At 39.2% G+C, this 27652-nt stretch overlaps 1 long non-coding RNA gene across 1 annotated transcript; it reads left to right on the plus strand.

The window, feature by feature from the left end:
* The first annotated feature begins 1133 nt into the window (after positions 1–1133).
* Positions 1134–26849, plus strand: LOC134167074 (uncharacterized). The gene is made up of 2 exons (XR_009966062.1): positions 1134–1617; positions 26588–26849. It is a non-coding gene; the product is annotated as an uncharacterized LOC134167074 (long non-coding RNA).
* The last annotated feature ends 803 nt before the right edge of the window (positions 26850–27652 follow it).

Consider the following 27652-nt stretch of genomic DNA (forward strand, 5'->3'; position numbering starts at 1 on the left):
ATGTTGATCATGGGTTAGAAAGGTTAAGAGTGAATTTATTGCTTTGCAAAGAAGTTTGAAGTCTAGATATGCAAGACCATAAGGAATACAGGTAGGATTACAGGTGCTTGTGGTGCATAGAGATACTTTAGGGTGGTTTATTATAATACCTTTTAATGTTATTATTTTTCCTTGGTAGGATAGAGAAAAAGACAGCATCTTTATATGTACAGCCAATAACACGAGGTTTTTATATCACCTGTCTTAAATCCCCAAGTCTTTGCATTGTTAGAATTACTTTTATGAAAATTGAAGGTTCTGTAAATAAGTAGATAAAAACCAGTACAAATGGGCTTTGCTGTATGTTTGGCAATAGTTAAATTTCCAATTTTGGAAAAAAAAAAGCATGCAAAAAGCATATTCAGTTCTACTTCTTTTACTCTGAAAAGCTGTTTGTCTGAAACAAAGTAGATCACCAGGCTTCTATTGTCCCGGTTCAGTGCACGTCGCCTGAGCTTTTCAGCATGTTACATTATATGTCTTCATCCTTGGCATAACTGCTTAGTTGTCTCTTTTTTTTTCTCTTCCATCTTTTTCCGTGCTTCTGACAGTCAGCATGGCATGCAGAGCCTCCCTTCTTGCGTCACTGTGCGCCATGTATCTACTTGTCATTTGCAATCTTCATTTTGTTCCCAGCTTGTCTGCCCAGAATCATGTTTCTTTGAATGCCTTAATTTTACATGTTCACTCAGTGTTCACTGACTCTTCTGCATTTATTCTCATGTGAGCTAAGTGCTCTTAATTTTATCCTGTATGTCCTTTTGCCTTCATATCTAGTCATCTGTGGTCTCCTTCCTTTTTCCATTTATTATGATTTAAATCACTCTGTTAATGTCCACCACCTGCTGGCAATAAACTGTAAAGCAAGAAGGCTGAGAAGAACATTGTGGTTTATAATTTAAGCCTGGATCAGAGTCCAGACTTGATTGGGAATTTATCTTCTGTTCAAACCACAACACCCCTAGTTGGGAGCATAGGGCTGGACAAGAGTTGCACTGGCCGTCTTTCATGTGCAGCTGATTTCAACTGTGAACAAGGCTCCACAGACAGAGTTGCAAAGCAACTACCTCCCTGACATCCTGAGCTAGTGGCCTGGAGCAGCCTGGTCTCCAAGGAGGAATAGCATCCAATGGCGGTTTTCTGTTTCGGCTGCCAAATAGCAGAGAGAGCTTTAGCATAAGTATTACTTCAGAGGTAAAAGCAGAGGGTCAGTAGGTTTTCTGGACCAGACCCTGAACTAAGAACTTACTGTGGTATTCGGAACAGAGTGCAGTAACAGCCAGCCAGTTCAAATGGGTTTGAAAGGTGTACTCATTTTTATCTCTGAGGATGTTCAAATGCAAGATCCTTGACTGTGGAAGTTGGAACTGCACTCACTCTTACTTAGAGGTCTGTCTGCATATTAGTAACTTGGACTGAACTGTAGTTAACTGTGCTAGATGCTGCATAAGCATGCATGAAAATATGGTTCTTGTTCCTGATTAATGCACTGAAGATTAAATTGGAAGAGTGCTGTTTCAGTTCATTTTGTGAGCTTATGCAGAAAACATTGCTAAAGCATGTGAATTCTTTCAGCAGGTAAGTCTTTATTAGTTCACTGGTTTATGCCTTTCTAACTCAAAAAATACAGTATAAACTCTGGTGATGTATGCGAAACCTGAAGAGACTTTATTGTTTCTTCATTATTTGCTAAGTATTCAGATCTCAGAAAGTAATACCATCATGCCTAAGGTTGTTTCTAAGTCAAATGTGTAGTGATTGGCTGTAGTTATTTCTAAAATTGCCTGTCTTTAGGACTTTGGTTCAAGAAATCAGTCTGGTTTTGCAGGGAGTAGTCTTGTGCTTCTAAGCCATGCACATCAGCACTGAGCAATAGCATGGTTGTTTCTGGTGAATTCTAATGCATTCCGAATTACAAAACAATCAACTATATTATCTCTTAAAATAGTTTCTTAGGGATAATCCTTTTTATTTCTTTGGAGATGAAATTTGTACAAAGTGTATTGTTCATTCATTGTTCAAAACATACAGGTACAATGAGCAGAAGATTCTCGAGTACAGAGATTGGTTCAAAGCAGAAGTCATTTGAGTTTATATAAACAACACATCAAAAGAGAAAAAAAAAGTCATAAACCTCTGGGAAGTAGAGTTTCTGTGGTTTGCACAGCTGTTAACTGGGATGCAAGTGAGGTTGAGTGGCCTGAAGCCATTCCTCAGCTGCTGCTGCTGTCTTGGAAAGAGAGGAATGAATCTTTTCTTTATCCACCTTTGAGCAGTTTTGAGAGGGGCAGTGGCAGCACCATTTCCAGCTGAGCCTTACGTTCAGATTACTAACTGAAGAGAGATTTGGGTGTAGATTTCAAATGCATCTACACTGTTATGTATTCTGTTTTGACATCTCTTTATATGACACAGTTCTAATGCCATCTGATAGGCATAAAGAATACACCCTGCTTTCTGGGTGTTTTCTCTAAGGCAGAACCTATTGTTTGCTTTGCAACACAAGACTTAATGAAACTGATTTCATTTGAGGGTTTTTCTTTTTATGTCTGAAACTGTAAATGAAAAAGATAAGCTGTGTCTTATATTCTGAATGTAGATAATTTTAAAACAAAATAAGTGACTTGATTTCTCCTATGTAGTTCAATGTTAGTGAAACATAAATTCATTGGAGTGATCCACAGAACAGACCACCAGGCCACCACACATCCCAAAGAAATGTTCCTTGAAGAGTCTGGAATGACACCTGGAAATACCACCAGTAAAGGCACAGGGACTCAAGGACTCTGAGATCTACAGTAGGACACTCTATCGTTCAGTCCCGGTGCTGCTTGGCTGTTCCTTGACAGAACAGTAAATTGTTGCAACGTATTCCTAACATGGTAATCATGCAGGAATGCAACTTAACATTTTGATATGTATTAGATAAAAATAACCCAAATAATTTGAAAGCTTAGGTTACCTGCTGACATGCAAGTACAGTGTTGGGAATTACAGATTTGGGAATCAAGGGAGGTATGGAACGGAGCTGTTCTCATAGGACCGGTGGATCATGGTTATTCAGAACGAATAGTTCACAAATTATTTTTGTTCTTGTTGTCTTAAATACTAATCAGTAAATATTACCCACTGAATCCTTAGAGCCTGGTCCTTAGTTAACAACAGACAGTATGAGGGGCTTGTGAAGTGTGTTCAGACAAGTTTACTTCTTGCTTGGCATATTCAAATGACAGTGTTTCAAGACAGGGAGAGTGAAATATTTCTGACAAATTGTGGAGAACTTACTGGCACTAAACAACTGCTCTAAGAGCTACTCTGAGGTCTGCATAGAGGTTAAGCTGCAAAACCCACAGAGAAAGAAGAAAAGTACCATAAACAAATTACTTGTTATGCTCTGTTCAGCTTTTGTAGAACCTGTGATAGCTTCATTTCTCTTCACACCATAGGCATCAAGGGTGTCTTTGCATCCTGCCACAGAGTGTTGCTATAGAGATGTATGGTGCAACACCTATTCTCAATCTCTTTCTTAGGGTCTCCCATACAGTCGCTGCATGGGAAGGGCTTTTCATCTGTGGCAATGTAGTGACCAGCACAGTGAATCAGCGTGGGCAAGGACAGCAGTTGCTATCCATGCCTTGCCTGTATGCCATTTTAATCCAGTGTTGTATTGTGAAAAGCAATAGGACAGCGTTTAACTGCTTCATGAACTGTTCTGTAAAAAAAGTAAGGGATAAGAGTAGATAATGCCGAGAGAGAAAAGTGAGGTGAGCATGATGACCTAGTGATACTGTATCAAACAGGAATGAGACTAACATGAGTATCTTGTCTTTTGGGAACAACTGAATACATTTTTTCTATTGCAGGGAGATGAAAATTATTTTGTTTGTTCAACTGTGTTGAATAGGTAATACAGTTCTTGGCTTGGCTGCGCTTTGGAAGTTGAAACATCCCAGCCCTTGTTTATGTTTACTCATAATAGTTGATGAAGTAAGCCAGGAAGCGAACCTCTCTTAGAAATTTCGTTTTTCACATCCCAATCTATCATCCTTGGTCTGAGGTAAAACCACTTCAGACAACTCAGTGAAGCCAGGACTGGTCCCATAAATAGAATTTCTAGAGCAGACTGTCTGCATATGAACTAACTGCTTAAGTGTTACACTGATCTCTACAGCCATTTCTTTTATAAGACTTCATCTCTTATGGTTTAAGTCTCACAGAGAGGTGGTGTTTGCTTGGGTTTTTATCATTTTTAGTGTCTTGGGAAATTGATACCAGGAAATAAAAATATGCCATGGATGAGTTTATGGTCCTTTAAAGAGCATCGAGGCTCTTTGGTCCAAAACTATTCGTAGAACTATGGCACCACTCGGTTTTTGAACTGCTAGACACAGCCACAAGGTCCTGAGGTGCCTAGTTGGAATTACACTGGTTTATAAAATCATAGTATCATTTAGGTTGGAAAAGACCTTTAAGATCATCAAGTCCAACCATTAATGTAACACTGCCAAGTCACTAAACCATGTCCCTAGGTGTCTCATATACAGGTCTTTTAAATACCTCCAGGGATGGTGAGTCCAGCCCTGCCCTGGGCAGCCTGTTCCAATGCCTGAGCACCCTTTGGGGGAGGAATTGTTCCTCATCTCCATCTAAACCTCCCCTAGTGCAGCTTGAGGCCGTTTCCTCTTGTCCTGTCCCTTGTTCCTTGGGAGCAGAGACCGACCCCACCTCACTACAACCTCCTCTCAGGCAGTTGTAGGGAGTGATCAGGTCCCCCGAGCCTTCTCTTCTCCAGACTGAACCCCCCAGGTCCCTCAGCCGTTCCCCATCACACTTGTGCTCCAGGCCCTGCACCAGCTCTGTTGCCCTTCTCTGGCCCCCCTCCAGCACCTCAACGTCTCTCTTGTAGTGAGGGGCCCAGAGCTGAACACAGGATTCAAGAACAAAGTATTAAGAGAATTAGGGCTTTCCTTTGTCAGGCAGGAAGACATTTAATGACACTAGTTGTGAGTGTCGTTGGCTGGCAATAGAGAGCTGCTTAGATCAACATACAACTTAAGTTTACAAGTAAAAAGTTGCTTTTTTCTGCTTTGTAAATTTGAATTACAGAGCTACTTTTGGCTTTATTTAGTTGTCCAGAGTGGTTTTACTTCAGGTCTAGGATTATGGTTTGGGATGCGAGAAACTGATTTTTTGTCACTGTGATCAGATAGCATGGATATACCTTCACATGTTAAATAGTGCTGAATGGGAAGTGTGGGTCTGTTCAGTTCAAGACAGTATATTCAGCTGGGTACATGGGACAGTATTTGATTGTAATTTGTAGGCAGAACAGACAGTTTACTGTTACTGAATTGTGAAATTTCATGAGATGATTGTGAAAGTTGTGGGGGAATAGACTGTTTCAGTTTTCACCAAACTTTTGTGCTGTGCATGCAGGAAGAAATGTTTTGTTTGGTTTCTTCCCCCACATTCAGATACTGTAAAATAGCCTCTTGACGTTTCTACTGTGTCATGGGAGCCCTGTTTATTTCCCACGGAGCAACTATCTGATCAACTGCTGTCCCTAGAGCCAATTTATTGCAGACATGCAGATCCTATCAAATGCTTTACCAGATGGATGGAAGTGGTATACCTATGCCTGTGGATAGAATCAAGCAGCTTGTGCTTTCCATTATCAGCAGAGGCCAAACTAAGCAGCTCTACATGCTCTCATTAGGTTTTTGTTTCGTGCAGTTCCGCAGCAAAAGACAGCTTCACTTGTGCAATGGAGAAAGGGAAAGAGTACAAGGAAATCAAATTAAAACTGGGGGCTCAGGGTTGCAATTTGTGGTCAAGACTACAGTTTATTGCTTAGCCTCTTTACTTCTCTGATATAGTTTACTGAATTAGAGAGTTATAAAATATATCACAGTATAACAATACTAAAATACAACATGTGAGCTAAGATGGAGATTTCCTGAGCCTCAGCGTGGGATCAACTATGTCCAGCTTAGACTTTTTGATAATCATCTTTTCATTAAAGCCCAAGTGAGTCTGTCTCTCATTCAGTTTGTTGCTTCTCTCAGATCTGGTGAAAACCAATTGTATCAAAGAAGACAAACTGTTGAAAGAAGATCCCAGCCATTCTGCTCATTGATTGAACTACGATGTTCTGCTGTGCAGTGGTAGCTACAACGTATTTGGACTATGTTGGGCTCTAGTGGTTGACATCCAAGATAGGCAATAGATACAATTTTAAGAAATGTTAGCTTAAAGCTCAACATCACATAGGAAGCCTATGACAGATCTGTGTTGGAATATAGGTCTTCTTAGTCCCAGTGTATTGATATAACAGTAACAATTTCCTAGCAAGTGAAAGATACAATATACCACAGGTGCAAAATGACGAGAGAACCCTGACTGAAAGAGCAAGCCAAGAAAGGGTTTATTTTTAAAGAGAACAAGGTTTCTTTTATTAATTCATCTACATGAGCAGATAGCACATTAACCTATAAATGTAATAAAGTAATCTTGGTTTAGAAGAGTGTATGTGATGCTGTTTAGTATTTTAAGAATGCCTTTGTCTAGGTCACAGTTGGGATTTGGTCTGAGGGAATTCACATAGTCATTTGGGATAAAAATGAATTAATCTGGTCAATGGTTTAGGTTTTGTACTTGAAAGGAGTGGCACATGTATCAAATCTGACACAACTGGGTATCTGCAAAGAATTATCATCTGAGGAAATTGTATGTGTGTTAAATTTGCTACCGTAACTAATCTTTTTCAGATAAGAGCTGCAGTTTGTTAGGTAGTAACGCTGAATAGATACATGGAGCCTCTGCTGTATCACTTGCAAAGGGGGAGATCAAATGGTACTGCTTTTATTTTGAGGGTTAGGAAAATTTCTGTTGACTCAGCTGGGAAGACGATCCCAGGCCTTATAATCGCCTAACTCTGGTGGGTATACAATGAGAACGTAGCTATGTACATGAAGTCAGTGTTGTGGAACTGCTTTGAACACAAGCAGCATGTCATTTTATTATAGAGATCCTAGAGAAAACGGAAATAATTTGTGTCATTCTTGTCAAAAATACGGAGATGAAATCCAGTGTCCATTTTGTTCTTTTTTGTAATGAGGTTTTTGGCAGCACCTAGTGGGTTCCAGTGTGTTTTGCTTCAGGGAGTTTAAATGGAAGCTTCTTGACAGCTCTACTTTTCTATGGTGATTTTTGTTGTATTTCTGTTTATAATACAACAAAATTATTAATTTTTAGTAATAATCAAGGGATCCTCAGATCTGTTAGGAAACAGATGCTGTAGCAGCATCACTTGTATTAGCTGCAACATCATTCTTCACTGCTGAAATTCTGAGGAAAGTTTCTTCTGTACTTGAAACTGTATCTAGAGCGAAGTTTCATGGCATCGGCCTGCTCTGGTACCACCTAACTCTGGAGGAGTCTCACGTCCATCAGGGCCTCAGGTTTTTGTTTGTCTTCCTTTGGAAACAAAGTTTACAGGATCTGTTCTTTCCTAGTCTTTTCTTCCTGCACTCTCCTCCCTGCACGAACAAATTCAGGATGTTTGTGAAAGTAGGAGGCAATTCCTCTTCTGAAGGAAAGGCTCCATTAGAAGCTCTCCCCTTATTAGACATGGGAGAATTCACATGGAACAGCTTTTCATGCGGGTGGGACTTTGCGACGTTTCTTCCCCACATGGCTTCTTTGATGTCTAATGAGGGGTGTGTCACAGTACAGTGCTGTTAAAAAGTCATTCCCCAGCTTTACTGAAAGTCAGCGTTTGTTTGTTCTGATGTTCATACAACTGGTGCTTACCTCAGAGCTCCTCAGGCACGCAAGACTGGGCTAGAAATGTTGCTGACCACTGACCAACACTGTGTCTACCTCATACTTACACACATTCAGACCTCACTGCTTTGTCAGTCTGCTTAGAGAGTCTCGGTGTGGTGGTCGTCCATCCTTACACCCATGGCCAGACTTGATGCAAATGAAGTAGCATGTTTCAGTCCAAAACTCTGGAGTTTCCCATAGTGGCCTGGCTGCTACACAGCCCACCTGGAACAGGGAAGCATCAAGCTTGCTTTGCCGCTCGTAGGCTCTCTCAAATGTAATCTCTGATAATTTGTAAATTGTTTGCTAGGGCAGACTTGGGTTAGGAACTGGGACTTGACAGGCTGTAGCTCTTACGTTCTGGTCCGTCCTACTTTGCAGTTCCTAAATAAACCAAACTCCTGAATGTTATCGCACCTGAGCTATGAGGAAACTTGCCCTTGATCTGAATGCTGTCATTAACTTCAGCACAAGCCAAAACCAAAGCCTTGGATCCACTTTATCCCGTTCTTTGAGTAAAGAGAAAATTCATATCCAGATGACATGACTGAGGCTAGTGTGTAATTAAACCCTTCCAGACTATTTACATTTCCACCAATTATAAATGTGTAAGTCACATGAGGCCTTCTTTACAGGAATGGAGAAGAGCAAAGCTCATGTCAGGAGGCTGATGATTTACAGAATACACAGGGCTAGGAGTACTATGGCATGTAGCACTGAAGTCTTTATGAAGCAGCAAAGGCTGCACTATGATGAGGTGTATCTTTTCTGAAAGTGAGCAACTACATTTCTGAAGTTAGCTTGGTTGTTTATAAAGCAGCTGTTCTAAGGAGATGTTGCTTCCAAGGCTATGTGTGTTTGCCTGGGTAACTTGCCTTTTCCTCAGCACTGCAGCTGCAGATGGCAAAGTTATGTGCAACTGAAGACAGCACATACCACTTGCAAAGAAATTACAGGAAACATTGCTCTTTTTCTTAGAATCTCCTCCACAAAGAGGAAAAGACTACAACAAAACAAAATATCGCAAGTACGTAATGGTCATACATTCCTGTTTCTTTTGCCCTTTAAGACTATATTTAGAATGTTTGTTTGATACGACCATATGTCTCTTTTAAAAACAACGCCTGTATCCGCTAAGAGGAAAGGCCTTCTTTGGTGGGAGATGCTCCGTGGAAACAGATTTTTCATATCACTTGATTTCCTCTTCAATTAATGTTTTTACTGTAGGCTCAGCCTTGTTTGCATCTGAAGTCAATTAAAGATTAGTCAAGGACTTCAATGAAAATAGGACTGAATTTCCAACAGTAGGCCTTTGAAAGAGAATCTCAAGTTGAATGTGCTATAAGCACTACAGGGGGTACAATATTATTAGTTCCCCTCTTTTTTCTGTCTAACTCTTTAGTCTTGAACCATGTGATAAGCACATTATAGCTATTTATTTTTCCCAAGAGCTTCTTTCAAATATTTTCTTTAAAAGTGTTAAAAGAGTTATATGCCCCCATAAAATAAATTTAGAAGTTAGAGAAGTCAAAAGCCTTTGTGGATGATAGGACTCTTGTATTTACTGGTACAACATGTTTTACTATAGAAAAACTATGATGAAAGGGATTAATCTATGTGTGGAGTCAGCCATGTGAACAGTCAACACAGAAAAAAATATAACCAATCCAGCCAGATTTTCTTCCTCTCACACAAACATGTTTTCACGGACACATACACCTACTTGTGCAGCCACCCTTATTTTATCACAACTAAGTCCACCACATTCATGCTTTACAACTAGTCTTTCAGTACAGTTCATTCCGGATCCACGAGACCTCAACACGTGTGACATAGTCATTGCTTGAGAACTTCTGCATCCAAATATTGATCAGAACAAGTCAGACAGAATCAAATGGATTTTGCATCTTATTTAGCTTGTCCTAAATAGTGAAATTCTTATAAATCACAGCAAGCACTCTACACAGATAAATGCAAACCACAGCATTTGCATGACATGAAGGACAGGCCAAAAAATGAGAATTTAACTTCTGTAAACACATTCATACTGCACAGGCACTCACCTTTCCAGAATGTTGCCTGGCCTTTGGTTCACACTCTTAGACAGTTTTTGTACCTAACTGTATTTTTTCAAACCTTTCCATTGAGCTGGGGGTAGCAGTTAGTACAGATAGTAATCAGTGGTCTTAAAAAGTAAGAATTCTCTTGGCTTAAGCAGTACTAATGTTTTGACATCTGTTTAGCAGCTGTAATAATCGTTGCTAGTAGAGATAAAGGTGTAATGCAAGAGCTGCATGAATGGAAGCATTTTAATAGAGTATCTTTGTAGAGAACTGACAGCATAAATGAGCAGCCAAGGTTTTTTTGTGCATTAGCAATGAATTTGCGTATATGTGATCATGTATATATATGTACGTATGTGATTCAATTTTGAGTTTTTATATAGGAAGTATTTGTCTCTTAGCATGTCTACTAGATTGTAGTTCTTCAGTACCAAGACATATGCTCATCCTTTGTCAGCAGTATCCTGTGATATAAACCAAATGTCTGTTTCGTAGGCAAGTACTACAAAAGTTGTCTATTTTAATTCAAGTACTGAAAGAGATAAAAAGGACTGGAGATTATGGTGCAAAGCTAACCCCTGGGTCTCAGGAAGTGTATAAGGCAGAGAGTAGCAGAGAGTAGTCTACTGAGGTCTATGTGCAATTTTGACCATAGCTGGGTAGGAGTGGAAGGAGGTTGCAATTGATGCTGGATCCTCTTTGGAAAACCTCTGAGGAAGTTTTGGGCAGGTAGAGGAACTAATGGTAACTGTTAAGTCAGTGGCAGGTGCTCAGCATATTCTGTACAGTTTCATGTGCTTTCTGAACTGAGTGAGTTCAAAAATTTTAGTAACAGACACAAAAATATTGTTCATAATATTTTACCTCAGAAAGAACCCTTTTAGCTAAGGAAGTTCCACAGACAGGAGCTCTGAATAGTGGCCTTTGTATAGCCGCCTATCAAATGGCCAACTCGATGAAGATTTTCCTATGTTGTTCTTTGTAGACTTCTTTTTACTAGGTGCAGTGTTACTTTAGAAACAGCAGAATCGAAGAAAACCTTTAAAAACCATGTCTCTGAGGTTTCCTAATCCTCACAATTTGAATCATCTGTCTCTGAAACCTGCTTTTCTTAATATCAACTTTGGTCCAAAGTTTTATTGTCGCTCTAAACAAATGTTATTCTATCATCATTATCATCATCCTTGGTGCTATCTAGATGCTTCTCATTAAATAAATGAGAAAATGGCTGGGAAAATGCCTATTTTGTTACAGTGCAAATTTCATAAACCAGTTATGGCTTGTAGTTATACTTTTTCCCAGAAGAACTCATGGCTTTTTGCCATATTGGCTTTGGCTGCTCAGTGAATCACTCATAAAGGAAATCCAGCTTGTGAAGTAATGATTTGATATTCCCTGTTTTGCTTTTATATTTCCTTTTTCAAAAATTGTCTCTTGAATTTAAATGATAGTTTTACCAAAAAAGCCCCAACCAAACAGTCATCCACCCATCTGAATCAAACATCAAGGTTAACCTTCTTCTGTAATAGAAAAGCTGTATCAGGATGCTTTTCTGTGCTTTAGATAGATACAAATGTTATGTTTTTATAACTAGGACTGTATGGAGACCAGCTCTAGGAAATGGTAGTCTTTTTTAGTGGTAGTAAGGGTAAAGGATTTACAGCACTTCAGGCTGAAGCCAACTGTTTGCAGCAAAGTTGGTAAGAACATCCAGGTACAGATTCAGGATTGCTTTGAGGCCTTGCCAGGGCATCTCAATGAAATTATTTTTTCCACTGTTTAGTACAAAATTCCATTCCCTGGGAAATCTTCTTCCTTTCAGCTGCAGTAATGCCCTAGGGCACTGCAAATTATTTTTATTCAATGCCTTAACTCAAGCTATCTACAGGTTTAAAACCACAGTGTAAGAACATACTATGTCTGCATTAAATTACCTAGAGGGTGAATTTGTTTAGATGTAAGTCTTTAGATATTTCATCTATCTCTTGGAAATCACTTAGCAATGGCTGAGCAATAGACTTTGAAAACATCTCACTTTGCCCATCCTTGGAGCATTAATGGAATAGTTTGGATAAATCCTCCCAAAATTTCCTCTGTACTGGAGGGAATGCTCTGGCCCTGGCTGAGACAGGGCTCTTAGTCATTTCTGCAGTCAGACGTAGTGGTTCTTTGGCAGCCAACTGGGCTAAAAGTGAGAACTGTGCACAGGGCTACCCATTCTGGTCTTAGAATGCTCAACACTGAATGTGGAGAGGATAAGAGAGTAACAGAAAAGTATAGCTAGAGAGGAAGACTATACGGGAACAAGAACCTCAGTCTGATCTTCAGACTGTTCTCCCATTTCTAACTCTTCATGCAGGAATTTAATATGACAGTTAGGAATACTAGTGAGTGCTGAAAACTTTGATTTGGATCCGGTGCACCCCAGGGCATGTGGTTGGGGGGGGGTGTCCATATATACACCCACACATATACATGCATTTATTCTGATTTAGAAATTCTATTATGTACATGTTAACTTCATAGCTAGTTAACAATAAACTTTTCAAAGAGTACTTGTCCATAGCCAGGACATTAACTCTAACAGAGGGACACTTCATAATAAACCATGTTGCCCAAGGCTCTTTCCAGCCTGGCCCTGAACACTGCCAGGGATGGAGCATTTACAACTTCTCTGGGTAACCTGTGCCAGTGCCTCACCACCCTCACAGCAAAGAACTCCTTCCTTATGCCTAACCTGAACTTCCCCTGTTGAGGTTTAAATCCATCACCCCTTGTCCCCTCTTGTTATGTTTTATTTTGTAGAATTTTAATCTAAAAAGTCTGTTTTCCCTGCCACGTTTCAAAATCAATAAAGGTGATGTATCTTGTAGTGATAGCTATAACCTCTCTATGATATACACCATCCCATAAATCTTAAAGCATTTAGTGTCTTCCCAGTTTTCTTGTCTGCACGTGTTGACCCCCTTCTGTGGATCTTTAGATGGCAGTTGCTTTATATGCACTTCTTCCTGGAATAAATTCAGCACTGAATTGAAGTGCAGTAAGTTTTATTCTAAATCACAGCAATAATTCATTTCATGTTCAGTTTCCCAATAATGACAGACTAATTACAGATCAACCACCACTAACAGTTTTGAATTTCACAAGATTAACTCCTACTATATGCTCCTCTTCCAAGATTTTTTCTTTGTTCCCATTTGAGGATTACATATATCAGCTCTTCAACAATTTGTTACCTTGGATTCATACTACAAAGCTCTTTTTGTCTTTGCTTGGTACCTCTGCTGCTCATATCACAGATGTTTTTTAAAGGATGAAGAAGTAATATGAATTCCTGTCTCATACATAAGAGTATTAATTAAACCTGGTTAGAGCAGTTTGCTTGATTAAAACAAGACGTTTCGAAAGCTGAAGAAATCAAACCATGAAAAAGCTTCTCTGTTTCCTTATGAGTGATATATCCAGGAAGTTTATTATTTTCACTGACTCAAATACACCAAAATTTAGATTTCTTTTTTTATATGTGCACTGAAGCTCATGGTGGCTTAGGCAATTCATCATTTCAGAAGCGAAAGGGGAGACCAAAGCCAGAGCTGCATGGCAGTGAACACAGATGCTGTCATGTCCCTTGGTGCAGCCACCACTAAAGTTACCCTGATTACAGCTCTGCAGGACTGAGACTGAAATACATCTGATGGCTGAGTCTGCAGGCATGTGGACATGACACATTAATCTGAGATGTGAAAACACCAAAACTAACTAATCTAAGACTAGCAGGAAGATGACCACAGGTAGGCATGTGGATTTGTTACCAAGATAATGGCATGTACTGCAATGTGCAGCAACATGCTGAGAGTAAACTGCAGCTTATCAGTGCCTTGGGTGTCTATTAGGTTTTTTCTGGTTTCTTATGATTGGAACCATTCCCTTAATGGCTGACTAATCAAGAAATTTAATACATAATTGAAACCGAACCGTAAGTTTAATTCCTTATTAGAGATTTAAAACTAAAGTTCTCACTCCTGAGATGAAATTTAATTTAGCATTTTCAGAAGGCTCTTCCTTTCAGTTTAGGATAATTTGGTCCAATTTTTGATGCACCATTGTGATTTGCTGCAGAGGGCTAAATAGCTTGTTTCTCAACTCTGTCCTTTGTAGTGTCTTTTTCATTGTTCATTCCAGCATCACTTTATCTGCCTTGGCCTGTGGTTTTCATTTTTCACAACTTCTTGCAGGTATGTATAAACTTCAACTTTAAGGGTTTCAGGGCCTTTGTCTGGAGTAGCAAATGACAAAATTGACTATAAAATACCCATGTATTTTAAAATAAATTTGATCATGACCTTAAATAGGATGCATGCATGATAGCAGAGTTTAGGGGTTTGCAGCTTTCATTCAAACTTTTCAAGCTCCTGCTACAGATCACATTAAGGGTATAGGCCACAGTGGAAGGAGAGAAGCAAGCAAAGATAAAAGCAGCTTAAGCTATAAACCATCTAGAGCTATTTGAAAGCAGTGGCATTTTCTGGGTTTAAATTGCTACAGACTCCTTATAGCTTCTTTTCTTTTTACAAAAGAAGTCCCAGATCTCCGTTTTCTGCCAGTTTCTACAAAGCAAAAGCACCTTTAAAGTATCTTCTTGGCCCTTACTGAATGGAGGATAGAGAACTGTTAAACATATATATATATAAGCTTCACAGAATGTTTCCATAGCTCTTTCCTCCTGAAATGAAACTAAACTGAACCTGCTGCTCCAAAGCCACAGTTTCTAATTGCTGAAGGCAATGCCTCAGTCTGTTCCCTGTGCCTTCTTCCATGGTTAAGCCTTAGTCAACAGTCACTCATGACTTTTAATTAGTCTGACACTGAATGCAGCCCCTCCTCCTTCAGTAGCTTCTGTGTTTTTCTCTTCTGTGGAAAGGCTGATGAAAAGAAGCTGACTGCATAAACCTGACTGCTCAGCACGTCTTCCTAGCTGTATTTTCTCAAGCTGTTTTAATGGCTAATCAGCCTTTAGGAACATATCTCTCTTACTTATCCCTTGCTGTTTTCTGTCTGGTGCTGTCATTCTGCTTTACCTAAGCTCTTGGCTTTGTTAAATGGCATTGTTACCGTACACATGGTGAGGGCCAGCAGCGCTTGCAATGTTTGATTTGCAATGCATGAAAAAGACTTAATTGTTCATGTTGTTTCAACAGGCTTTCTGAAGAGAGGTTCCTATTAACCAACTTTTAAAACACTGGCTAGGGGCAATGGTAGAAACAATAACAACAACTGAACAACAAAGGTTAAAGAAGGTTTGAGATTTACACACTGACAAATGGTTAGTTCATTTAATATAGTTTTAGGCTCAGGAGGGGAAACAAAATCTTCTCTTCTACTGTGCAAGCATTTTTGTTTTTCAGCAACCTCCTGTCTATACAACAAATGAAGCTAGTCTTGCCTACTCATGCATATACACACAGGAAGAATTAAGCTATTATTAACTGCAGATGCAAGTATGTGAGGTGGAAATAATATAAGGACTAGCTGCCTTGCCATCCTGTATTGAGCCCGGCTTACGTTTAGCCTTAGCAAGCTTACACATGAAAACTGTATCGCCCAGGAAACCCAGTAGAGGTTGCTAGTGTTGAATTTTTGTATGAATGGACATGTACAGCCATGCCTCATATGGTCTGAACACAGTACTTCAAGAACTGAAGTATGGACATAGATTGAAGTATATTTTTTTTTAAATTTGCTCTTGGGTATCACAGTTTCTAAGAGATTTTATTTTAAAAGGCCTGAATTTCAGGTAATTGCTGAAACAAGTTATATGTATAGGGCAGGGAGATTAAAACTCCTGCTTTTCCACTTCAAAAGAAAAATAGGGCAATATTTACTCTGACAGCCTTTTTTTTCTCCCCTAATCTGACAACTGTTTCCTCTCTTCCTACCCATAGCATAATTCCCATCATGATTTCCCCCAATATAAATTGTGTGTTTCTCTCTAGGCTGTAGCCATCAAAAAATAAGAAAGCAGGGAAGAATGACTTGCAGAATGCCTGGGCTGGCATGTGGTCAGGAGGATCATGAAGAGAAAGTGGCATTTAAATTTCTCTGCCAGAGTTCTTCTAAACAGGTGGGCTGCAATAGCTGTAAATAGAGGCTGATTTTGTTTGTAATGGAAAACTATGGTTTCCAGGACTAGGGATTTTCATTTCAAATAACTACATTGTTCCTGGTTGTGTGCTGACTGAAAAGAAGATTGCTTTCTTTGCTACCTGGTAAAAAATGAAACACTTGAATATGATTTGGGGCAGGATAAATGACTCCTAGACTCTGTTGACATAATGTGCAGTCAACTGCAGTTGGCTGTGCCAAAGGAAGAAGCAGGATAAGGCTGGAGGATCCCTGTAGTGGAAGCTGGAGTTCTGGCAAGGGCAAAAAAATCACAACAAAGCTTAGCTTGTCACAATGTTCTCTGAGAGAGGAGAAAAATTAACATGAATGTTTGGGAGAAATGAATGGAACGGGGTTAGTGGTGATGAGAGACTGATAAAATATTATTGCTTGCAAGTCACATGTTTCTGCAGGTAGTATTTCAAACCAAATGCTGATGGCTGTGACATCTGGAAATAATTCCATAACAGAAAGAACTGGGAGAGAAATGCATGAATAAAATGATAATGCAGTTCATATGTGTAAATTAAGAAGTGACTAATTCTTTTCCAGGGTGGTACTGGATGGTTTCTGAGTCCCTGGTAGACTTGGTTTTGATTGGGATGAATTTCAGTCACTGAGGGTAGCAAAATGACTTACTTCGTTATTCTCAAAGCAATTAACTTGGAAACTGTGGAATCAACAAAACTAAAGGTCAGACTTATCTTTGGTTATGAGTCCAGATGCAGAATCTCATCATAAAAGGCAAATGTCATATTAAGTGACAGAAGCTCGTCTGCACACCCTAAAAGGAGCACAGACAGTGTCAAGCGTGGGGGGACGCCTAAATAATACCCTGCCCCTGCTGCTGCCAGGCCCATTACAGGAGCCATCAGCCCATAACAGGACCATCACCACACACCCAGATGAGCACAGGGGCACAAAAGCAGGTAGAAACCCAATCTCAAACTCAGAGGAAGGAACTGACACCTTGTGCAGGCCCTCCCAGGGCTGTCCCAGGTCCAGGTGTGACACCCATCACGATGAGTCAGTGCAGAAGCACCTCCTGGGCTAGGGGGTTCACTGCCTAGAGGTGTGGGGCACATTATGGGATGAAGGGGAAGAACATTGCTGGATTGCACAAGACTTACTATGGGATGTTTAGGGGAGGAATTAAGGGTGGGGAGAAGGAAGGATCTAGTTGACAAGATGATCTAAGTAAGAGGGACAGACTTAAGGTATGTTAGCATACTTTTTGTTGAATACAGTGTTAATCTGTTAATTGCATTCTGCTTTAATTAAAGTTTTGGTCTTCAAGATGATGAAAAGTTAAATCTACACTGCTTATGCTGTTTGCACACCTTATTAGTATTATATTTCTGCTGTAAACTCAGCACAATATATGATAAAGTAACAGACCTTCAAAATAGTTTCTGTAAATGTATGGGTTTTCCTGTTTCTTTTCTATTCCACCAGTCAGGACACAGTTTTGATCAGCAAGTTTAAAACGTTGACAGCTGATGAGATGTTAGTTAATACAATTTTTGTGAAGAGTTCTTGGCATTTCATAACCAGTTCAGAGGTTAGAATTTTGCTTAACAGGATTTTCAGATGAGCTACTTAGGAAATCAGTAGCTTTTAGTTTTTCCTAGAGAGAGGAGAGGAGGTGTGCAATCAGGAAATAAGAGAAACACACAGAATGAAATGAACAGTCTGCTCAGAACGAAAAGGAGGTGTTCCATGATCCATGAACCTCAGACATGGAAATAAAATAGTAACTGGGCAAGAAGAGTTTGACTCTCAGGGTTCAAGTCTGTAAAGGAATTTGTCCATAATGTGGATCTGAGACATAATTTAATGTTAGTTGTTTTATGTTCTATTTAAACCACCTGCTGAACTCAGGCACTTTGAGGTGCATAGACACGTAAGCTTTTCCTGTTGAAGTGCCTAGTTGGCCTACAGTCCTATGTCTGGATGTATGCAGGACTGCCACCTGGGCAGTACTCAGCACACACATTGTGTTTAAGACCTCAGAGAAGACAGAATTTTCCACCTAGGTTCAGTAAAGGTCTGGAAACTGTACTCTCAGTCTCTTAAGTCATATTAACTCTGGGATCAGCACAAAATACGATAGCGTTATTTACTGTGATTTAAAACCACAGTTGCAGGAGGTAGGTGCTGCATGTGTTTTTTATAACGTATGTTTGATTAGAGTAAACATATAGGGAAAAGAAGGTAATTCTGTTCCAGAACACCTGTCCCAAGCAGCAGTTAAATTTTCCACTCCTTTGACAGTAATACCATAAAGATAAGAGTTTACATTTTCTTAGTCTACTAAGAGTTGTCAGGTCCAAGATGACATCTTGGAGACCCATACTTAGGTCATTCAGCTGGTATAGAACCATAGAACGGTTTGGGTTGGAAAAGACCTTAAAGCTCATCCAGTTCCAATTCCCTGCCATGGGCAGGGATGCCTTCCACTAGAGCAGGTTGCTCCAAGCCCTGTCCAGCCTGGTCTTGAACACTGCCAGGGATGGGGCAGCCACAGCTTCTCTGGGCACCCTGTGCCAGCGCCTCAGCACACTTATAATAAAAGATTTCTTCTTTATGTCCAATCTAAAACTACTCTCAGTTTAAAACTGGCTTGCTGTGTTCTGTCACTACAAGCTTTGGTATGAGTCTTTCCCTTTCTTACAAGCCTCCTTTATATCCTGGGAAATAGATTTTGGTCTTTATATGTGGGAAATAGATTCTGGTCCCTGTTTCCAAGGTTGTTTATGCAATTTGTATTTTGTGGTAATCGGAGAAAAGAGAGAGACTGAGTGAATGCATGAGTGTGTGAGTGAGAGCGAATTGGATATCTTCAGTTATACTCTGCCACTCCTTTGGAAGACTGGATGTAGATGGCTAGCTCATAGTTTTAAGCAAATGAAGAGATACAGGGAGGATTTAACATAAACCTGAGAGAGAAGCAAATTAGGACATAAGTTCTGTATGGTACTTCCACATTTTATACTGAGTACTCAGTATTCTGGCTGTAACAAATCTTATTCTAGGAACGCTCTGTTCTTCCCTGTATATTTAATAAAGCCTTGGGAGACTCACCTTGGCAACACTTGAATCTAGTTCTTGGTCAAGACAATTAGGCTAATTAGCTTTCCCTCCCTCTTTCCCCCATCATAAGAAGTAAAAGATGTCACATGGGTTTTTTTCATACTTAGACCATTTGCTTACAAAGCAGACCCATGTTTTCTAAAGCCCTGGCTCTTATTCTTTCACCATAGTAATTATTGGTCGATTTAGTAGGTTCTAGATGTATTAAGTTCACTCAGCAATATGAAACGCAAAGGAAATAATATATCAACCGTTAAATTGACGTGTCTTCCAAAGACATGTGAAAGTTGCTCTTCCGAGTAGAATATTTTCCTAATGTATGAACTGACATGAATATGACTGGAATAAACCAGGGAATGACAACTGACAACAGCTCCAACTTTTTTTTTTAACCTAATAATTTAAAGAAAATGAATGCAAAACTGTAAAATAACCGACCAGAGGCAAAATGAAAATGAAAACAAACCCCAACAAATTTCAGGAACTTAAAAGCATAGAGAATAGAAAATGAATTATTGCCTTACTGTTAGGCAAAACTTGCAGTACAGCTGTAGGCAAGTTTGTCTTCATAACCATAGATTGTCTTTTCACTCTGTTTTTCCAAGAACTACAGAACTGACTCAACAGCAATACTAATACAAGACAATTGACATACTAGTGTGGCTAAGCCTAGTGTTTTCTGAACAAGCTTACTTGTGGTTCTTTTTATAAGAAAAAGATATCTTAAGATGGTATCAAATTTGTGTTTGCTGATTCATTAGCTCTCAGCTAGGTTTAACATCAGCTCTTACTTCTACGGGCAGAATAAATGACTTACTTAGGCAAATTTAAAAGACATGGCACCTTTCTAATGTCTTCTTTTTTTAAGCATTGAGAAAATGTAAAACCCAACATTCCCCTTCTTGTGCAGTCTAAACTGTTCATATTCATCAGAGCCTTCCATCCCTGCTCCCATCCTCTTTTAGAATTAGGGTTCTTCAGTCTTCTCCCTTGGAAATATGCCATACACTGAATTCCCTCTCCTGGCAGTCTTCCCAGAGGAGGTTTGAAGGTTTGTTTTGTTTTCTCTTCTTGTGTCCCAATCATGCAGACACACCCTTAATCAGACCCGGGTGAGTTTTGTAATCCTTAACGGTTGCCTGGCAGACAGGGACTCTTGTTCCCTAGATAGGACAGTAGTTCCTGCTATAGAAGAGAGAGTGATCTGGGTTGATTGTAACATCTCTAAGATAGTGGTAGGTCTCTGGGGTTATTTCTTTTGATAGCTGTTTCCAGTATTTCTTCAGTCTCTCTGTGGCTGTGCTATGCCTATTTCTTCTTGTGAAGTAAGGGAATAATAAATTGTTTTCAAAGATGAGTTTATACCAGCACCTTAGTAAAAATGTAGGACAACTGAAAAAGTTCTTAATGGGTGAAGGAGCTGAAAGTATGTCCTCAGAAATACCAGAGAGGGAATTCATTGTAGGGCAATAAATACAGGCTTGGCAGAGAAAGAGCAGAGTGACAACACAACTAGCCTAGGAAACATTTTATTAGCATTAGCTTGAAGCCTGAACCATCCTCATATTAGAGTTTCTTGCATAGCCAGAACCATTCTCATCTTCTGAAATGAGCATCCTATAAGGTGTAAGGTCTTGCTAGTCTGATGACTGTGGATGTATCCATTCATTAATCTTATGTTAGCTCACTCATGTTAGCAGTTTCAATCATGAAGACAGTATTCACTGAGGTCAACAAAACCATTCCAATGGCATAAAAGAAGGAATAAATCTTAGCCTAGTGCTGAGGCCAAAAAAAGCATCTCCCAATTAAATTAGTTTGGCTAAGGAATATATTTGAGGGGACATAAAAGAGAAACCAAGGAAGAAAGAATGTATTTTAGTTTTTCTGAGAAGTCATTGAAAACAACTTAGCTGTTCCTCTTTGCTGATACCTTAGCAATCTTTGAGATAATGTGGAATGGCCCATGTGAAATGAGTGCTTGTAGGACTGCAGTAGTGTTGTTCACCTAGCAACAATTCCCTTTCTATGCTCCATCTTCTCAGAATTTTGCTCTTTTGTTTTACAGTGGTTTTGTTCAGGTCTCTTGCTCAGTAGCTGTAACTTCATACAGATGTTTTAGGTATCTTTTTCATGCAGCCTAGCAGGGAAACACAGCTTGCAAAAACAGAACACCAGGAGAGGAAGAGGCATGAGGCATCAACCTGTTACTCCAGACTTTTGAATTAAATATAAATCTTGTTGAGTCTTGGAATATGCTTCATCAGAAAGAGCTTATTGAATATTTCCTCCTTCCTTGCTTAAATAAAATCACAAACCCAACAATGAAGTAATTTGGATAGCACAGAAATAATGTGTTCACAGCTTCTCCCCTTCCCTCCCAAGTCCCTAATGCTTTACTTCTCGGTAAAGTGTACAACCAGAAATTATTGTGATAAAAATCTACCTGATGCAGTAGACATCTTAATTATTGCTACTGTAGGTGCCTAAGATACACAGCTTCTTGCTATAATGGATTATTTTATTTCCTGCTGCTCCCAGCCTTACCCCACCGGTGGATGTCACACCATAGTGGATGCTAGCCTGCCAGGCAGCACAGTGTAGCATCAATTTAAAAGTGCAGTTTGCTTCCATTAAAGGTGTAGAGAGGTCTATTTTCCATGTTAACTACTGGAAGGAGTTGTTGGGAGGTATGATGTCAATTCTTAGCATGTATCAGCATGTAACAGAACATGAGAATTAAAAGCAAGCAATGGAAAGTTGGGCAGAAGTAATACCACCAGCAGTAATAAAAACTTTACCAGGAAATGTCTAGTGGTTTGTTCTGTTGGGGGTTTTTTATAGTGATTACACTGAAAAGCAAGAAAATTGTTACTTTAGAAAGGCTGGTTAACAGCCAGCCTTATGCTATATGATTGTACACACTTTTTGGAACTTTGTCAGGTAGTCTCTCCCTGTCTCTTACATGTTCCCATTCCATAATCTCCCATTTAAAAGTTTTCTTTGTGGCAAGCTCACATCACAGTAGCCAACTGAGTAAGCTGACTGATTTTCACGCAGAGTAGATGCTGATCTTTCTTCATTAGCTTCAAGACAGCTTCAATACCAAGGCATGCATTCTTCAGTAATGTCCTTCAGGAACTATGCCAGATGTACTCATAGTGGAGATTTTGCCTGTTAAAAGCTAGTAATTGTCTATGTTTCTTCTTGGTTTTGTAAGACTTAGTGGTGGGCTTCCCTACCCCCTCTCTTCCCCCCCCAGAATAATGCATTTTTCCATTCAGTCTAATTTGGAAGCTGTTGTATGTTGCATACACAATATTTATGGTATTTTTACAACTCCAGCATGCTTCAATCAAAGCTGTTTGCTACACTGGAAGGAATTCAAGATGGAAAATGTCTAACAATCAGAAGGGACAGAAAGGAGACCTTTGCTCTTCCATTTTCAGATCATACTTGAAGATGTTTAATTCAGGCTCAGTGATTTCCTATTACTCTTAACTCATTTCTCTACTTGGAGGCACTTTAATGCTTGTCATCTCATTAAAAGGATAGTCGGTGTTCCTCAGCAAAGAAAATGTTTCAAACACCACACATAACAACATCGCACAGTGTTGGCAGTTGCAGGCACCACAAATCTTTTGTCTTTGAGTCATGCAGGCAAACCTGTGAGGAAGCTTAGAAAGTTTGAGAACTCCTGACTTACTTCTGCAGACAGTGACTGTGTTCATTTTATCACCCTCCATGCTTGTTCCAGGACTCCTATTAAGTGCCCATCAATATTTTGACTCAATTTATCTACTCTCATTTACCAATGAGTGCAAAATAGCGCTGAATGTTAGACTGACTTATGTTTGTTAGGGGTATTAGTAAAAAAAAGTCTGTTTATATGGCTTAATGAAAAGCATGACCTAAATTAGCATTTGGGTCAATACATTTTAAAGTTAAAGTTGGATTAGAAGACTAACGATGGGACACTGAAGAGGAACTTTCAGAAATATTTTTGCACAAGGGAGATTTCTGTAGTCCCGTATTTCTGTATTTTATTGAGTACTGGAAAAGAACCAAGTAGTGGTCTTCTAGTGATCCTTTTATTTTCAGCCTGAATGGGTGTAAGAAAAAGAGATTTTTTTTTTGTGAAATTCTAAATGTTGATCTAAATCTATAGATATTGAGGTTAGGCTGAACAGTCTGGCTCAAGGACAGAACAAAGCTGATAGCCCTTTCCATGTAGTACACAGTTAGTACTGTGATGCTGGACAGCTCTTGGTAAAGTGACTCAAAATACCTTTTGTTGATGTTTTACTACTAATCCTTGCTAGTCTAAGGACTTTTCGAATTAAATATCCACTGTGCGTGTGTATCTACAGATCAGTAATTGTCGTATTCATGATTAGAGGAAACAAAACCTCAGTGGATGTAATTTTATATTTGTCTTTCTCAGTATTTTGAATTCAAATTTTGCGAAGAACAAAATGACAATACCAAGAGTAACCTCAGTGCTCTTAATGAACACATTTGTGTCCACTGACATCAGCCAACTTCCAGTAAAGTGCAAGCTTCAACATCTAATGCTTCACACTAAATGCCTAAGAGGCAGAACAGCTCTATGAATGATGGTTCTAAGAAAAGCTTTTTCACTAGCACTTGCAGCTGTAGCTGCTCCAGGAGATGTCACCAGGGACAGAAGATCATGCCTGACATGATGAAATGTGGAAAACCAGGATCTATTTTCTGTTCCCTGTTAAGAGCACAATGATGACACTTCACGTTCAGATGGGAGGGAGAAATATATTTGGCCCCTTAGACTTAGACCAAGATTTGTAAAATATTTAGGCAGTTAATTCCCTATGAGGTCTTTCTTCTTTGAGATTATCTCAGTCCTGAAAGTGATGTAAGACTTATTATTCATACTTTAAACAAATAAATAGCAAGCAAATATCACTTTAGCTCCTTGATAGAGGGTGGAGAAAAGCAGGTTAAAAAAAGAGATCTAATCCAAGAAAGCTAAAACTTGCCCTTTACAGCACTTGGTGATGAGTGATGACACTAGAATGCATCTACCTGACAAGTCTATCAGTCACACCACAATAAAAGGTGTAAATAGTTTGCAGAGGAGTATGTTCTTAGTGCAAATGTAAAGAATAATTCACTCAAAGTTTAAAAGGGTCAGCTGTGACCTGTTTATTTTAGATGACTTAAGAAGGACATGGAGCTGTTGGAGCAAGTCTAGAGGAGGCCAGGAGGACGATCAGGGGCTGGAGCACCTCCCGTATGAGGACAGGCTGAAAAAGTAGGGGCTGTTGAGCCTGGAGAAAAGAAGCTGTGTGGAGACCTCAGAGCAGCTTCCAGTGTCTGAAGGGGGCTACAAGGATGCTGGAGAGGGACTCTTCATCAGGGACTATAGTGATAGGACAAGGGGTGATGGGTTCAAACTGAAACAGGGGAAGTTCAGGTTAGATCTAAGGAAGAAGCTCTTCCCTGTGAGGGTGCTGAGGCACTGGCACAGGGTAGCCAGCGAAGCTGTGGCTGCCCCATCCCTGGCAGTGTTCAAGGCCAGGCTGGACAGGGCTTGGAGCAACCTGGTCTAGTGGAAGGTGTCCCTGTCTGTAGCAGGGGGTTGGAACTGGATGATTTTAAGGTCCTTTCCCAAACCAGTCTGGGATTCTATAAATTGAGCCTCTTCTCGTTTCTGCTATTGGAAGTACTTAGTGAATTTCCAACAACTTTGAACAGAGAAACATAGAACGTTGTTGAAAACCAAAGCAAAATCTTTCTTTTACAAAATTCACCATTCATAATTGAAATATTCTTTTTGTAGGGAGGAAGCTATTTTATTTATATATCTTTTGTTTGGAATTTGGTTGCCAGTCCCTCTGTTCTTCTCTTGTAAGAAAACAAAAATAGATAGCAAATCTGTTTGCAATTATTTTTTAAAAGCCTTTGATATCATGGTTAAGCCAGTTCCTGTTTCTCTTCTCTTTCTTGCAGATTTTTCTCTTTGATAATTCTAAGCTATCAGTCTGAATGTGTTTTTATTTAAAACAGCGTTTTCTGTTGGTTTTCTGTGAAAGCTGACATCTTGATGGGTATCAGCATGGTAAAAGATAGTCTCAAGTGTTCACTTAAAGATGTTATGCTTCAGATGGGAGATTTGTAGGGAGGTATATAAGAGATGCCTTTGAAGTAACCAGACCTAAAAACCTTGAACTATAAAAGTTACTTTATTATAACCCTTCAGGATTATATGTACGTTTTATTATAATCCTTAATGATCTCCATTCTCTTTTTCATAATTTTGGGGTACCTTGATCTAGTCTATAAAATTCACCTTGAAGTTAGAAAGGGAAAAGCGAAAGGGAAAAGCACCAAACACTGACTGGGAACAGAGACTTGAAACTTCTTCTTTTTTCCATATTCAGCACAAGTGTAGGGTATTGATTGTGTCTGGATAAACCTTTACCATTTACTTTTAGTTGTTTCACTTTGGACAGCTACATATTCAGCATGCAAGAGAGAAAGTTTCCACCTGAGGACAGTGGGCAAGCTAAGCCTCAGGGATGTGAGACTGCTGGATGCAAGTCTGCTTTCTTCACTATCCCACATGAGCATGTGATGAGACCCCAAGGCTTTTCAGCATTCACTTGCTATCCTAGCATTTTCAATGCCTTCTGCCTGTCTTTCTTATTTTTAACCCTGAAACTTCATCTTGGATCCAAAACCCATTTGTCAAGAGAAATCCCAGTACTTTCCAGAGAGAATGGGTTTTGCCTCATACAGTTTGAAATAATACAAAAGCTTTGCTGGGAGAAAGCCTTAGCAGCTTTCATTTGCAACTTAATTTTTTGTTAATGGAAATGCATATTACAGGGAAGCTGAGCATTCTGTCTCCCTTCTTTTGCACTAGCTGCAGAGCCAAGACTGTGAGAATGTCAGCTGTGTCTTTCTTCAATTTTGTGGTTCCTTCCAGTCATGTTTTCTGTTGTGGTCCCCTATGGAAAAATAATAAAGTACAACAAAAAAAACCCACTTCACTCTGATGTGGTTACAGTTGGTCTTCTTTACAGATTAACTTCCTTTTAAGTGTGGTCTCCATGCAGAACATCAACAAATAGCATGAAGATTTATTTCAGATTAAGCTCAGCAAAACAATGCATTTTCTCCAGTAGATATAATTCTTATTTTAGCTAACCCTTTGCACAGAAATAGTGCTTGTTTTATGGTTGAAGTTGTCAAAAGGAAAACTGTATTTAAAGTTTAAAAGACTGTAATGAAATAATGGAAATCTACATCTAACTCCTTAATTCCTGGTGACAGATTTCCTTGCTGGTTTTTGTAAATTAAGATCTCTATTCACCCTTCCACATTTGTTCTGATTTTGGTTTGGTTTGGTTTTGCAGATTATCTCTGCCCACTGATAATGTAACATGGCACAACATGAAAACTTCTTTCTCTGCTCAAGAAGAAAAGCAGGAATGGCAAGGGACCAAAGTGGAACCACCCTCTGAGAATCTCCATCACTGATCCACATCTCTAAAATACCAATATATTTCACTTTTCCTTCACAATATAAACTGTTGTGTACTACATCAAGATCGATGGATTTTCATACTTTCAGGCTTCATAATAACAGAAATAATAATAAACTAGTCTGACATTTTATCTGTGCATAAGTATTTTGGGTGATGGTAGAACTTGAAAACTGTCTATAAAATATAGTTTGTATTACTCCTTCCAGAAAAATAAATTAAAAAATGTAAAGTTCATAGCCAGCAACATAATTTCAACATCACAATGGTGAAGACAAGACTTAGACAAAGGTATTTCAAAAGCACTGGGAAAAGAACCAGCAAGATCATTCTCTTTCTTAAGAAACAGTTTTGGAATAGAAAAATCACCTTCCCTATCTGCATGTAGCCATCCATTCTTAGATCTTTAGTCTACTTGCTTGTATGTAGTATATGTAGCAAAAGGAAGAGCTAGATGTGAATCTGAAGTTGTTTTTAAGCTCATCCAAGAAAAGATTTATTTTCACTTTGTGTCAAATAAATCTTTCTTTAGTTTCACCATTTTATCATTTATCATTGGTGCATTTCTTCTTTCAGTTCCAAGATCTTCCCTTGATGACTCTTTATGGTATATTCTCCATGTGATTTGAGAGAGTTGGCATTGCCATGTGGACAGTTTCTTGAAACAGAGAAGCAACAAAGTGTATAGCAAAGTAGAGCTTGGAGCTGCTACTATTGTGCAACAGCAACAGAAATATGCTCTAAAAATACGCTCTGTGAAATAAATAGCATTGGAAGTGTGAGCAGGCTGTTCTATTACAAAATGCCTTAAAACAACAAAAACAGTGATCTATACTAACCTTGTCAATTTTAAAGACTTTCTTTTTTTGCCCACTGAACAGTTACTTATTCCCTGCATTTATATTCTAAATGAATAACGCGAACATGGGGTCAAAG

The sequence above is a fragment of the Pezoporus occidentalis genome, unplaced genomic scaffold (genome assembly GCF_034315485.1).
Source record: "Pezoporus occidentalis ecotype Australia unplaced genomic scaffold, CSIRO_AGI_Poc_V1 ctg28, whole genome shotgun sequence".
NCBI classification, from domain to species: domain Eukaryota; kingdom Metazoa; phylum Chordata; class Aves; order Psittaciformes; family Psittacidae; genus Pezoporus; species Pezoporus occidentalis.